We start from the raw sequence: 16537 nt of genomic DNA, 5'->3' as shown, positions 1-16537 counted from the left end.
GGTAACATACTGAACAAATCTAACTCTCCCTTTGGCTAGCTTCCTTTCTTGTCTGCGTGACATCTCCTATTGTACTTGCATGCGCTTCTGGTCGGGAAATCCATGCACATATGCTTGCACTTCCGGCCATGAAATTCATGCATGTTCTCAGTATTTGCCTTCTGCATGCAATGATGGTCACGATTTGAACCCATCGCCTCTGATCTCTGAAGCTGCAGCCCGTATGAGACGCCATTATTACTCTGATCTCATCATCAAGATTTAATAAGGGATAGATAGCTACCTTGAATGTACCTTGTGTTGTTCGTCAGGATCCTATCATCCTAGTCCAGTCGCTCACGTCCATGCATGTATGTATGGGTCTTGCTTATTTACCTGGATACCAGTGGCTTGTGCGCAATTGATTGAAACAGATCTCTAGCTCTCATCTCTGGTCACCTAGTTGATGTGCCGTTTTGCTGGAAGTCGGAAGGCCTACATGACGCTTATCGCAGTGTAAGCATCTACTAGATCCTACAGAGAAATCACACAGGAAGGGACACACGAATTGGCGAATTGAGTCATTGTGGCTGTATTCCACCCATCCACCCTCACAGCCAGTTCATACACGGCATCAGCCGGTCCTTTCTTTCTTAATTTACAAGCCAACTCTCTTCCTAATTTGTTCCTCTCTCAAATAGCACTCACGGCAGCTCACACAAGAAGTCGGGCCTCACTGGGTCCATTCTTCGGCAGCGAGCCAGCTAGGAGCCCACCTCTGTCTCTTGGGCCTTGGAATTCTTGGCCCAGGCGCTGTGTCTTCAGTAGATGAGCTTGTGCTTCTGTCAGTTAGGGGCTGGTCGTTGACAATCCCCCTTCTTGAAGATCTGCTTGACCCCAAGCAGGCGCACAAGGGAATTGTTGTTGCAGTGCTTCGAAATCTTCCCACGTCGCCTGATCTTCCGTCATGCCGCTCCATTGTACCAGAACTTGCGCAACAGTGCGGGCACCATTGTTGCGCACACGGTTCTGGAGCACACGAGCTGGAACCTGAAACGCAGCATCAGTAGGAGGAAGGTTTGCTGATACCTGTTGATGTAGCCCCGGTCACCGACGTCGCTACACCAAGACCAACAAGTCCCCCAAGTGGACCGATGACACGAGCCCGAGTCAAAGCTCTACATGATGAGGTGAACTCGCTCCTCACCACCCTTGATCTTGGTACTCCTTTGGATGGATTGCTACCTCATGCCGACGTGTTATGTGTCATTAGGTACAAGGAGCATCAAGAGCACGAAGAGGAGGACACACCATGGTCAAGAGGAGGAGAGGAGCAGCTGGACGCGAAGATGGACATGGAGCTGGACCGGAAGCCGCCCGAAGAGCTCAAGGAAGAGAAGATGGCCGGCCGGTCCAGAACCCGGTCTGACCGGCCTCCTGACCGGGCCACCCGGTCCCAAACCGGGTTTTGCGCTTGTGCCATCCGGACGCTATCCAGGGGCCCCGGAACCTCGTCCGGTTGCCGCCCGGTCCCAGGCCCGATCTGAACCGGCCTGCCCGGTCCCAGGCCCGGTCTGACCGGCCCCCTGACCGGCCTGCACGACTTAAGTCACCTATTTCGGCCCGAACCGTTTCACTTGTACCTTTTCGGCCCATGACGCCTTGTAAGACTATATAAGCCCCCCAGGACGCCCCTAGACCTTTTTAGACTTGTTTTGAACTCAAACCTACCTTTGAGCTTAGTCTCCCTTGGGTATCATCCCTCTGTAATCAAGGCCATCCTTGTTGTTGATTTGGATATTGTTGAGTGAGATTCTAGTACAAGCTACTCTCTCTCCCTCACCAATCTCTTCTTCTCCAACACCAATCTCTCACCGGGAATTCTGCCGCGTGCCTCTTCCGGGTGATTCTATTGGCGTGGTCCATCGAGCCACGGGGGTAAGTATCGGGTGTATCGGGTTGGTGTGCGTGCGTGAGTCTCGGAGTTCCTCGTGTTCGTCGTGTTCTTCGTGTTCCCCGCGTTTTCCCATCTTCCCTCTTGATTTCGAAGTCAATCCGCGAGATCGGGCCACACACGGGGTCTTAGACCTCATCATATGGTATCAGCAGCTCTTGGTTACCGCGGATTTGACCTCCCACCCACCCGATTTCGTTCCTAGAAAAGTTTCCAAAAAATCCCCAAAAATAGCCCCAAATTGCCTCTTGACCGATCTGTGATTTGGTTGCGTTTTGAGTGGTTTTGGTCCGTGGATCTGGTGTTGTTGTGCTTGATCTACTATTTCCCCAACTTTGAGCCTCCAATTCCATCGTTTCCCTTCAATTTGGTCGATTTGGTTTTGGTTTGGGGAAGAACAGGAGAGAGAAAGCTCCAGCCCGCGAAATCCGGTAGAGCACCCGGTCAACCGGGCCCACGACCGGCCGAGCCAGCCCAGAACCCGGTCGACCGGGCGGAAACCGGGCAAGCCGGTCCAGGATCCGGTCCGACCGGGCCCCAGACCGGGCGCCTGCTCGTGCCCTCCTTCGACCTCGACTTCCGGCGATCTCCACCACCACCACCACCACCACCACCACCATCGCAGGTATAACTTGCAGCTTTCACCTTGTAACCCCTCTTCCTTTTGCGATCTATCCCATCGAGCATTGCTTGTCTAGTGTTGCGAGACATTGCACGTGGCCCCGCATTGTGAGGTGTGTGTGTCGCGTTGAGTAAGGCATCCAAGCAAACACTCGTGTGGCGCTAACGCTAACATAGTGCGTGAAAAAGCCCCAAAAACACAAAAAGAGTGCGAGTAGCACCATACATCCATACATCCATACGCCCATACATACAAAAGTGTCCACGTGCCACCAAAGATACAAACGAGTGCAAGTGCCACCATATACAAAAGAGAAAAAGCTTTTAAGCAAAGAGAGATAGGAGAAGAGAGGCCGCGTGTGAATCTTGTTGTCTCTTCCTTTGCAACCAAAGCTTTGGCTCTCCTTGTGTTAGTGTGACACCGAGCACTTATACATACACTTTTCCGCTCACTTTTGGTTGCACTAACCCCGCTTATCTCGTGTGTGTGTTCCACAACTTTTTCCGTGTTTATAGTGATCTTCACATTGACATTTGGATTTTTGGACCTCACCCACTTTTAACAACATACTCGATCTTGGATTTGTCTTTTGGCTTTCCACAACACTCGCCTAACACCATATTTGCTAGCTTTTGCGTGTGGTTTTGCGTGTGTTCCCGATACACTTGATCTTGCTTTCGGCTTGGTGGAATGCCTCAATACTATCTTACCTTGGTAAGAGTGCGAGGTAGTCTCCTTCCACTAACATACACAACATAGTTCTTGTCTTTCCATCATGGATAGGAACGGAGATACCAATAGGGATGAAGAGATCCTCCGCAACACCGAGAGGTTGGCTACTCAACACAACCTATGGACGCAACGACAAGAGTTCAAGGAGCAACTCACCCTCTTCGAGACGCGCATCGATGAGCAATACGATGAGGTGGCTCACAACTTCTCCGCCGTGAACCAAGACTTAGCTCTTCTTCGTCAAGCTACGGACAACTTGAATGGCCAAATGGCGGCCAATGATGCCAACATGGAGCGGCGCATGGATAGCCTCGAGCGCGCCATCACCAACTTGGGTCGTCATCGTCGACACCGCTCTACTTCCTCTTCATCAAGCTCGCCACAAGATTACTATTCTCATGGTGGCCTTTCGTCCTCAAGCTCCTCTTCAAGGCATGAAGACCATCATCGACCTCATCGCCCACAAGCTCGTCATGAAGACTCCCGCTCCAACTCTAGGCGTGGAGAAATACATCGCCATGCTCGTCCTCATGAGCATCCTCCACAAGACCAAGTCCTTCAACAAGATCGTCACCAAGCGGATCGCCATGCCCACCATGGGCGTGATGGCCATCCCCAAGACCAAGGTCCTCAAGATCAACCTCGGCGAGATCTTCGCCGCCACCCTCGCCATGACCAACGTGGACGAGGAGAACCACAACATGATCAAGATGAGAGACCCAACCTCGAGCATCGTCAACAACCACGACAAGATCTTCAACCACATCCTCACCGTGAACCAAGTGAAGCAAGCGTTCATCTTCAACGCCAACCCAATGCTATGGTTGGCCATAGAAGACCTCCTATTCCTCCTCTAGCCGCAAGAGATGAAGGCGCCCCTCCTCGTAGAAGAAACTTGGAGGATGAAGAGAACATGTATGGCAAACTCAAGTTCAACATGCCCAAGTTCAAAGGTGAAGACGACGCCGAAGCCTACCTCTCATGGGCACTCAAGGTGGACAAGATCTTCCGCATCCACAACTACTCCGGTGCCAAGAAAGTGGCTATGGCATCACTCGAGTTTGAAGACTACGCCAACACTTGGTGGGAGCAAGTCCTCACTCTTCGAGAAGAAAAGGGTGAACCTCCGATTGACACTTGGGAAGACATGAAGAAAGAAATGCATGCTCGCTTTGTCCCAACGCACTACATGACCGACCTCTTCAACAAGCTCCAAAAGTTGAAGCAAGGCACCAAGACCGTTGAGGAGTTTTACAAGGAGATGGAGCTCACTATGATGCGAGCCAACATCCAAGAGTCCGAGGAACAAACCATTGCCCGCTTCTTCAATGGCCTTACTTACCCCATCAAGAGGATCGTCGAGTTCCAACCCTACTCCAACATGGTTGAGTTGGTCCACCAAGCATCGAAGGCCGAGCGCCAAGTGATTGAGGACATCAAGTACTCCAAGGCCAAGACCTACTTCTCCTCCAAGCTCGCTACATCGACTCCTCCTACTACATCAACTCCTCATGCTACAAGTGCCAAGGCCGACGCATCCTCTACACCATCCAAGAAACCAACTATCCAAAGTCGCATGAAGCAAACGGTCTCCTCCACCGCCTCCTCTAAGGCATCCATGGGACCCTCTAGTGTCACTTGCTTCAAGTGTGGCACCCAAGGTCACAAATCGTTTGAATGCAAGAACACCAAGGTTATGATCACTATGGAGAATGGTGACATCGAGACTCTTGATGAGGATGAATATGAAGCCCTTGTGCAAGCCGCCGTGGAAAGTGAAGAAGCTTATGAGCAAGAATGTGGAGAAGATCCTCTCTTATGTGAGCATGACCCAAGTCCCTCACTTGTGGTCACAAGGGTGCTAACCACACAACCTCATGCTATGGAAGAACAACGGTGCAACATCTTCCAAACCCGTGCCGGAATTGGTGGCAAGTCGATCAAGGTCATCATAGATGGTGGAAGTTGCCATAACCTTGCAAGCACCGAGTTGTGTGACAAGCTCAACCTCACTCTCCGCAAGCATCCTCACCCTTACCATATCCAATGGTTGAGTGACAAGGGCAACGTCAAGATACAACATACCGTCACCGTCACTTTCAAGATTGGACCTTATGAGGACACTATCGAGTGTGATGTGGTACCCATGACGGTGTGCCACATGTTGCTTGGCCGCCCTTGGCAATATGACAAGAAGGCTATACATGATGGACTCTCCAACACATACACCTTCAAGGTCAACGACAAGAAGTTCGACTTGCGCCCGATGACTCCTAGCCAAATCATCGCGGATAATGCAAAGGCTTTAGCGAGGGCACAACTCCGCACCCACCATAGTGAGATGAGAGGAGAGGGAGCGACCCACCACAAAGATAGTGAGCGCCACAAGCCATATATGAGTGAGTCCAAGAGTGTCCTTCTAGCCACCAAGAGTGAGTGGAGAGAGCTCCAAGAGAACCCATCCACCATATTGCACTATGTGCTCATATGCAAGGGACCCTCGTCGGCGGCTAACGACTTAACCAACATTCCTCCGTCTTTGTTGTCTCTTTTGCAGGAATTTCTAGACGTCTTCCCCGACGAGCTCCCTCATGGACTACCACCACTCCGCGGCATAGAACACCGCATCGACCTCATACCCGGCGCTCCGCTCCCAAACCGTGCCGCCTACCGCACCAACCCCGAAGAGACCAAGGAGATCCAACGCCAAATTCAAGATCTCCTCGCCAAAGGGTACGTCCGCGAAAGCCTTAGCCCTTGTGCGGTTCCCGTGATTCTTGTGCCTAAACCGGATGAGACGCAACGGATGTGTATGGATTGTCGCCCCATCAATGCCATTACCGTCCGTTACCGCCATCCCATTCCGCGTTTAGATGACATGCTTGATGAACTTAGTGGTGCCACGATTTTCTCTAAAATCGATTTGCGTAGTGGTTACCATCAAATCCGCATGGCTATTGGTGATGAATGGAAAACGGCATTCAAGACCAAACTCGGTCTCTATGAATGGCTCGTTATGCCTTTCGGTCTTTCCAATGCTCCATCAACTTTCATGCGCCTCATGAATCACATCTTGCGTCCTCTCATTGGCAAGAGCGTGGTTGTCTATTTTGATGATATTCTTATTTATAGCCAAAATCTCGAGGACCATGTGCAACATGTGAGAGAAGTCTTATGCATCTTGCGTCATGAGAAGCTTTATGCAAATCTTCCCAAATGCACTTTTTCCCAAAACAAATTGGTGTTTCTTGGTTTTGTGGTTTCCGCTAATGGGATTGAAGTTGATTCTTCCAAGGTGGAGGCCATCCACAATTGGCCTACCCCTACAAATGTTGGTCAAGTCCGAAGCTTCCATGGACTTGCCGGGTTTTACCGCCGCTTTGTGAAAGATTTTAGCACCATTGCTTGCCCTTTGAATGAGCTTACCAAAAAGAATGTTCCGTTTGTTTGGGGCAATGCCCAACAAAATGCTTTTGATGAGTTGAAGAAACGCCTTACCGAAGCTCCTCTTCTTGTTCTTCCAAATTTTGCCAAAACTTTTGAGATTGAGTGTGATGCAAGTGGGCTTGGTATTGGTGGTGTTCTTATGCAAGAGGGCAAACCCGTGGCATACTATAGTGAGAAGTTGGATGGCGCACGCCTCAACTATCCTATATATGACAAGGAGCTCTACGCTTTGGTTCGTGTTCTTGAAGTTTGGCAACACTATCTTTGGCCAAAAGAGTTTATCATTCATTCCGACCATGAGTCCTTGAAATATTTGAAAAGCCAACACAACTTGAACAAACGACATGCAAAATGGGTCGAGTTCATTGAGTCCTTCCCATATGTGATCAAATACAAGAAGGGCAAGGACAATGTTGTGGCGGATGCTCTTTCCCGCAAAAACACCCTTTTGCTAACTCGTTTGGATTTTCATGTTTTGGGACTTGAAGAGATCAAAGAACTCTATCCTTCCGATTCTTTCTTTGCTCCAATTTTTGAGAAGTGCTCCGTTGAGCGAGGAGTGGATGATTTCTATTTGCATGATGGCTATTTGTTCAAAGCTAACAAGATTTGCATTCCCGAGTCTTCGCTTCGAAAATTGCTTTTGCAAGAGTCACATGGAGGTGGTCTTATGGGTCACTTTGGATGTGACAAGACATATGCCATGCTCTCAACCCACTACTATTGGCCAAAGATGAAGCGAGATGTGGAGCGCCTTTGCCGTCGGTGCACAACATGCTTACAAGCTAAGTCTACCTCCAACCCTTATGGTCTTTACACCCCATTGCCTATTCCTTATGCACCATGGACCGATATTAGCATGGATTTCGTTCTAGGCTTGCCTCGCACTAAGCATGGTCATGATTCTATATTCGTGGTAGTGGATAGATTCTCTAAGATGGCTGATTTCATACCTTGCCATAAGAGCGATGATGCTTCACACATTGCTTCATTGTTTTTCAGGGAAATTGTTCGCTTACATGGAGTTCTGCAAAGCATTGTGTCGGATCGAGACGTCAAGTTCATGAGTTATCTTTGGAAGTCGCTCATGGCAAAGTTTGGAGTGAAGCTCCTATTCTCATCATCCTCGCACCCGCAAACGGACGGCCAAACAGAAGTGGTCAATCGAAGCCTCTCCACCCTCCTACGTGTCCTCGTGAAGAAGAACTTGAAGTCATGGGAGGAGTGCCTTCCCCAGGCGGAGTTCGCCTACAACCGCGCCTAGCACAAGACTACATCAAGGAGCCCCTTCATGGTCGTCTATGGCTTCGAACCTTACACGGCACTCGACATACTTCCGCTACCCCTCCACGAGCGCATCAACATGGACTTCGACAAGCGCACCGCCGCCGTCAAGAAACTACATGAAGAAACAAGAGCAACCATACAAGAACATGTGCTTCGTCAAGCAAACCGCATCAACGCCAAGAAGAAGGAAAGGATATTTCAGGAAGGAGACCTCGTTTGGATCCACCTTCGGAAGGAAAGGTTCCCTCATGAGCGCAACTCCAAGCTCAAGCCAAGAGGAGATGGCCCCTTCAAGGTCCTCAAACGCATCAACAACAATGCTTACGTCATCGACATACCGACATCAAAGTACTTGGTGAGCAACACGTTCAACGTCTCGGACTTGTCACCCTATCATGGAGATGAGGAGGTGCAAGAGTCGAGGACGACTCTTTCCCAAGGGGGGGGGAGATGATGTAGCCCCGGTCACCGACGTCGCTACACCAAGACCAACAAGTCCCCCAAGTGGACCGATGACACGAGCCCGAGTCAAAGCTCTACATGATGAGGTGAACTCGCTCCTCACCACCCTTGATCTTGGTACTCCTTTGGATGGATTGCTACCTCATGCCGACGTGTTATGTGTCATTAGGTACAAGGAGCATCAAGAGCACGAAGAGGAGGACACACCATGGTCAAGAGGAGGAGAGGAGCAGCTGGACGCGAAGATGGACATGGAGCTGGACCGGAAGCCGCCCGAAGAGCTCAAGGAAGAGAAGATGGCCGGCCGGTCCAGGACCCGGTCTGACCGGCCTCCTGACCGGGCCACCCGGTCCCAAACCGGGTTTTGCGCTTGTGCCATCCGGACGCTATCCAGGGGCCCCGGAACCTCATCCGGTTGCCGCCCGGTCCCAGGCCCGGTCTGAACCGGCCTGCCCGGTCCCAGGCCCGGTCTGACCGGCCCCCTGACCGGCCTGCACGACTTAAGTCACCTATTTCGGCCCGAACCGTTTCACTTGTACCTTTTCGGCCCATGACGCCTTGTAAGACTATATAAGCCCCCCAGGACGCCCCTAGACCTTTTTAGACTTGTTTTGAACTCAAACCTACCTTTGAGCTTAGTCTCCCTTGGGTATCATCCCTCTGTAATCAAGGCCATCCTTGTTGTTGATTTGGATATTGTTGAGTGAGATTCTAGTACAAGCTACTCTCTCTCCCTCACCAATCTCTTCTTCTCCAACACCAATCTCTCACCGGGAATTCTGCCGCGTGCCTCTTCCGGGTGATTCTATTGGCGTGGTCCATCGAGCCACGGGGGTAAGTATCGGGTGTATCGGGTTGGTGTGCGTGCGTGAGTCTCGGAGTTCCTCGTGTTCGTCGTGTTCGTCGTGTTCCTCGCGTTTTCCCATCTTCCCTCTTGATTTCGAAGTCAATCCGCGAGATCGGGCCACACACGGGGTCTTAGACCTCATCACCTGTGTTCCCGGACTCACGCAGGGCTTCAGTTGCGAAACATGAAACACCGGGTGAACACGACTAGAACTTGGTAGGTCCAATTTGTATGCCACAACGCCAACGCGCTCGAGGATCTGATAGGGGCCGAAGAACTTGAAGGACAACTTATGGTTCTTTCTTCTGACAACAGATTGTTGGATGTAGGGTTGGAGACGGAGGAATACCTGATCACCCACTTCAAAACTGCGCTCTGTTCTGTTTTTGTCCGCCTGGCTTTTCATTCTTTGCTGCATCCTTAACAAGTGTTGGCGCACAGATGACAGAATTAGTGAGCGCTCATCCAACCACGCTTGGATATCCTGAGATGCAATCTAATCAGATGCGGTTATCCCAAAGTACCTAGGCTTCCGACCATACAAGAGCTCGAAGGGGGACTTGCCCAGCGACGCATGCCAGTTCGTATTGTACCAAAATTCACAAAGGGAGATCCACTTGGACCAGTGATGTGGATTAGCGCTAATGAAACACCTGAGGTAACACTCAATCGACTGGTTGACCCTCTCGGTCTGCCCATCAGTCTCGGGGTGGTTCACAGTGCTCATTTTCAATTGGGTACCAGTAGCACGGAATACTGATTGCCAGAAGTTGCTCGTAAAGACTGGATCACGGTCAGAAACTAGCGAGAGAGGAAGACTGTGCAAGCGATAGATGTTGTCGACAAATGCTTCTGCAACCTGTGACACTGTGTATGGGTGCTTTAAGGGAATGAAATGAGCGTACTTAGTTAGCTTATCAACCACCACAAGCAAGCAATTAAATTGCCGAGACGGTGGCAGCCCATCGATGAAATCCATAGTTGCAACTTCCCATGGCTCAGATGGAACCGGCAATGGTTGGAGAAGCCCGGGCTTGTGGATGCGCTCCGGTTTCGCCTGTTGGCAGATATGGCAACAGCGAACAAATTCCTTTATCATTGTTTTCATTTTGGGCCACTTAAAGAGCGAAATCAGACGCCTGTAGGTCACGGGAAATCCTGAATGGCCTCCTTGTGGACTGTCATGGAAGGCAGAAACAATCTGTTGCTGCAAGGACACATCATTACCAACCCAAATCCTCCCTTGGTATCGCAAGATGCCATTGCTCAATGTGTAATGCTCTACTGCCGTTGGATCAATAGCTAGTTGTTGTAGTGTAGATTGAGCAAACTTATCCCCTACATAACTACTTTGCACTGTTGTCAGCCAAGCTGGCTCAATTGTAGAGACTGCAAAGAGATGGGAGCTGTGTGGTGGCTTCCTTGATAAAGCATCAGCGGCACCATTGTGAATACCTTTTTTGTATATCACCTTGTATTGTAACCCCATCATTTTAGTTAGGGCCTTTTGCTGCCACTCAGTATGCAGTCGTTGGTCAGTCAAGTGCGTCAAGCTTTTATGATCTGTTTTGATTACAAACTCCCCCACTTGCAAGTATGAACGCCATTGTTGTACTGCAAGTAATATTGCCAAGTACTCTTTCTCATAGACCAACAAACCCTTGTTTCGAAGACCCAACGATCTGCTCACGTAAGCCAAAGGGTGCCCTTTCTGCGAAAGAACTGCTCCAATACCCACATCACAAGCGTCTGTCTCGACGATGAACTGTTGACTGAAGTCAGGAAGAGCGAGAACCGGCGCTGAGATCAAGGCTTGTTTCAGTGCCTGGAAGGCAGTTTCAGTAGCATCAGTCCAGACGAAAAGAGTGCCCTTCTTGAGTAGAGATGTCAATGGTTGACTGATTACTGCATAATGACGGATAAATTTCCGATAGTACCCTGACAAGCCAAGAAATCCACGGAGCTGTTTGAGATTAGTAGGCTGAACCCAATCACGTATTGTTTGTATCTTGGTGTCATCTGTGGCCACTCCTGCTGCAGATATAACATGTCCCAGATATGCCACTTGTTTCTGGGCGAATGCACATTTCGACATCTTTGCCTGCCAATTGTCACGGCGAAGAATATCCAATACTGCCTTAACATGTTCTAGGTGCTCAGAATACGTGGCGCTGTAGATTAATATGTCGTCAAAGAACACCAATGCAAATTTCCGAAGGACCGGCGCCAGCGATGCATTCATGGCATGTTGAAATGTCGCAGGCGCGCCGGTGAGGCCAAATGCCATGACACGGAACTCATAATGCCCATTGTGTGTCTGGAATGCTGTTTTCTGTTCCTCACCGGGCGCCAGTCGAATCTGATGGTAGCCCGCCTTCAAATCCAATTTAGAAAACCACCAGGACCCAGAGAGTTCATCCAATAACTCGTCAATCACTGGTAATGGGTACTTTCCTTTGATCGTCAAAGCATTAAGATGGCGATAATCCACCACAAGTCGCCAAGTTTTATCACCTTTTTTGACCAGGAGGACTGGCGATCCAAATGCGCTGCTACTATGGACAATCACGCCTTGGTCCAGGAGTTCCTTAATCTGTTTCTCAATTTCAGTTTTCAATTCTGGTGCGACGCGATAAGGCCGAACTGAGATGGGTCTGGCTCCAGGAGTAAGGGGTATATGGTGATCATATTGGCGCCTAGGAGGCAGACCAGTGGGAGCCTCAAATACTGCAGCATATTCAGACAACAGTTTTTCAATCTCAGGAGGCACTACCGCTTTCTGTTCTTGCACAGCTTCGTGCATAAGATGCAGCTCGACCATAGCATGTGTACAATATTGTTGCCCATCCCCATGTAATACCACAGTTTTGTTGTCCTTGTAAATGGCAATCCAGCCCTTGTCCCAATGTGTGATCATCGGGCTATACTTAGCTAACCAGTCAAGGCCAATAATGCCATCATAACCTCCTAAGTCTAGAATTCGGAAAGCATCAATGAACACTGTGTCGCCTGCTGACCAATCAAGCGCCGGAAAGCAATGGGTACACTGTAATAAGGCTCCGCCTGCCACTTTCACTTGAACTGACAGGGCTAGGGGATACTTGCCTGACATATGTTGTGCCCTTTTTGTGTCAATGAAACAGGAAGAGCTACCAGAATCCACCAGGAATAAGAGGAGTTGCCCTTGTATCATTACCTGCAACTGCATAGATTTAGGCGCTGACATGCTTGTGTCCAGAGCTGCTAAGGAGATCATCATCAACTGAGTTTCACCAGATTTCAGTTCAAGTTCAGGTTCATGTTGCTCACAGTCACTGTCCTCTGATACTTGCAAGTAGTCTATCATTTCTTGCACAACATGCAGCTGGATGGAGGTCTTGCAGCGGTGATCTCTGCTGTATTTTTCCCCACACACAAAACAGAGTCCCTTGGATCGACGATAGGCCTTGAGAGTTTGCCATTTTTCATCAGTCGACTGTTTCTGACTCTCCGCTGTACGCTTCTCCTCTACGGTGCGTGACACCCATTTTGCAGGTGGCGGCGGTGGTAATGCCGGCAGAGCTCGCCTAGCTGGCACAGTATAAGGTGGTGTTGTGTTAAGAGGATTGGAACCATCGCCGAGCTCCTCATACAATAGGGCAAGATTATAAGCGGTGTCGAGATCCCTCGGTTGCTGTATAGCTACCAAAATTCTAACAGCTGGCTGCAACCCATCCAGGAAGCGAGTGGTATAATGCAACGGATCAGGCCGAGATTCATAGGCAGCAATTTGGTCCATCAACTCTGAATATCTAGTCACATAGTCCTCAACAGTACTTGTCTGAGAGATATGGAACAAGCGCCTTACCAAAATCTGGTGTTGATTGCGACTGAATCGAGCATGAACTGCAGCTGTGAATTCTGTCCAGCTTGGGTTAGTTGTTTGATTTAGGAACGCTTCCAACCATGTCGCCGCTGCTCCTGAGAATTGACCGGATGCATACGACGCCCAGAGTGTTGATGGTGTCTGCCAACGCTGAAAATACTCCTCACAGGGTCTCTGCCACAATTTTCGATTGGCTCCATCAAATTGAGGCAGGTCCACGGGTGATGCATGAACATGTGTATCAGTTTCAGTAGCAAGGCGCGGTCCAGAAGTGAATGGATTAGAGAAATTCCGGCCAGGGTTCATACCTCCGACCGGGGATAACCAGTGCGAGGCATCAGTCGGTCCCCGGTTACAGTTGTCGAAGTGGTGCCCGTCTGGGCCGGCGGCGCCCCCTCCCAACTCCTTCGTTAGTGAAGTTGAGGGTCGATCCGCCTCCGCGCCGGGATTCGGCCGCGGAATTCGCTCCACCGCAGCAGCGAGCGCGGCGATCTCGGACCCGAGAGATGTTTTGATTGTGTCGAGATCGGTGCCGATGGACGCCCTGGTCGCCTCCAGGTCAGCGGCCACCGAGATCCGGACACCGTCGACCGCCTTGTTCATGGTCTCGATCTGCTTGCCTGTGTCCGTGTCGTACTGACGAACAGCAACCGTCATCTCCTTCTTGTAGTCCAGGAAACGCGCTTCAAACGCCTCCGTCGTTTCGGCCTTGACGAGCTCGTAGAGAGCCTTGGCCTCCAGCGACAAGCTCTCCATCACCTCGGAGCGGCGGCGAGAGGAAAAACGGGTTGCATGGAGGTGGGTGGGAAAATCCAGATCTAACGGGGATCGAAGAGGCTCTAGATACCAATTGTAAGCATCTACTAGATCATACAGAGAAATCACACAGGAAGGGACACACGAATTGGCGAATTGAGTCATTGTGGCTGTATTCCACCCATCCACCCTCACAGCCAGTTCATACACGGCATCAGCCGGTCCTTTCTTTCTTAATTTACAAGCCAACTCTCTTCTTAGTTCGTTCCTCTCTCAAATAGCACTCACGGCAGCTCACACAGGAAGTCGAGCCTCACTGGGTCCATTCTTCGGCAGCGAGCCAGCTAGGAGCCCACCTTGTCTCTTGGGCCTTGGAGTTCTTGGCCCAGGCGCTGTGTCTTCAGTAGATGAGCTTGTGCTTGTGTCAGTTAGGGGTTGGTCGTTGACACGCAGCTATAAACAGTGACATCTCCCGTCGTGATGCTGATCGAGCAGAGCCAACCCACGGCACTAGGGAACATTGAGTGACCTTGGTACGTGCTAGGGCGACGAACACTGCGCCGCGAGGTGGTCGCTTGTGCCCTAGTGTCATGAAACGCCGGAAGCATTCTTTTTTGTTGTCGAATTTGCTTCGCCGATCTGTGCGGGGTCACGTACGTGGATTATTCTTACTCTGATGTTCCTATACCAGTCTGGTTGGGACTTATCGGGACGCTTGCCCTGGTTGGCATCTCCACTTGTGTTGTGGATCGAGCAGACAAAGACCTCCGGAACCGAGGAACATCGAGCAACCTTGGTACGCTCTACGGCAACGAACATGGCGCTGCAGCGTGGTCGCATGTGCCCAAGTGGGATGAAACACCGAAAGACCTTGCTTTTTTGTCGAATTGCTTCGCCGAGCTGTGCGGGATCACATCCATGGATTGGGTTGTTTTTATTACTCAGATCTATCGTTCCTATACCAGTCCGATCTGGACTGATGAAACTCTTGCCCAGTCCAATCCAATGTTATGCTGGTGATGGAAACCGCCGGATGCGACGTGCCCTAGCCAATCCCTTGATGATTCTTCTCTTACACAATCAAATAGATCGTCCCGGCCGCCGCTTCTAGAGCCCTCTACCGCGCCTAATCTTTGCTATATCTGAACTCTTGCCGTGATTTATTTATTTTATGTGGGAGATATATACATACCGATTTAAAACTTGGCCATTTATTTTTCTTCGCTAAATCTTAACCATCGTTTGTCTTGTGTTTTAATTATATAAAATAATAGATACTTATGTGCCAAACATGTGTGGTTCACTAGATGGTTTCATGCCACTCTCAATTCCACATGTTGCATATATGCCATTACAAAAACTGGGCTTGGCAATATGCATGCCACTCTAACTTTCTAATACCTCCATACATATGCCATTTTCTCCAATACGAGGATGTGTATTGTGATATTGTCTATGTTTTTTTTGAAATGGGGATATGACCCCGGCTTCTGCATCATGATGATGCACACGGCCATTTATTAAAAACATTCAAATTCAGTATTGTTATTACAACTCAAGCATCGCCAAGAATTGATACAAAAATAAACCAGCGGAAAAATCATGAATTACTCTGAGTACACATCAAAGTAGCCTCCTAGTATTTGTGATATTGTCTATGTACGAATGAAAGTACCGTCCGTTTCAGAAATACAAGTCCCGAGTATTAGCTCTCCTTAATTCCCGTGCATGAGTAACTAACATAGCACTATGGATAGTCTTCTCCGGAAAATATCTAGTGATACCACACCTTAAATGATACCATGCATGATACCACTCTTCAAAATTTGAATTGTAAGTGTCAAAAAATTCGGAAACAAATTTGTGTCTGTTCACAAGATGTGTGTTTACATTCTACAGAATTTCCAGACCCAAATTCAAAATACACAAACAGAAACAAAAAAGAAAAATATTATGTGAATAGTTCCATTTTGTGCTTTTGTCTTTATGTGATACTATTCATGTTGGATTTCTCTTTTTTGTTTCTCTAAGGGTGTTTTGAATTTGGTTATACAAATTACATGACATGCAAACAAACATCTTGTAAACATGTAAAATTTTGTTTCCGAATTTTTTGACACTTAGAATTCTTCTCTACCCCATCGTCTCCTTCCCTCGTTGCAAAGATAAACTCGCCGGATTAATTGCTCTCCTCATATTCTTCCGAAACACCGTTAGACTCTGGGGATAAAAAGGAGCATCAAACTGGAGTTCCATCGGACCATCACCAGAGAAACACTCAAAACGAATGGAGGGAGAGAGAGATGACGGTTTGGGGTTCCAAATTCAAGTTGCTTCATGGGCATGGGTAAAAGATCTCGATCCAGACATGGACTCCTGGATCCAAACCTTGGGTGACGATGGCCATGCCACGGTAGAGGTGGTGGTGCCGCCCCCGATGGACATGGTGGTTGTCACTGTCGACGAGATTGTGCCCGCGGCAGTCAGGGAGGACCAAGTGCTCGCGCCCGCTGTCAGGCGCGAAGAAGAATAAGAAGCGGCTAAGGGCCTCGTGTGTGAAGACGAGGAGGCAATGGTCGTCGTCCG

The sequence above is a fragment of the Lolium perenne genome, chromosome 4 (assembly GCF_019359855.2).
Source record: "Lolium perenne isolate Kyuss_39 chromosome 4, Kyuss_2.0, whole genome shotgun sequence".
Lineage (NCBI taxonomy): Eukaryota > Viridiplantae > Streptophyta > Magnoliopsida > Poales > Poaceae > Lolium > Lolium perenne.
This window is presented reverse-complemented; position numbering follows the sequence as displayed.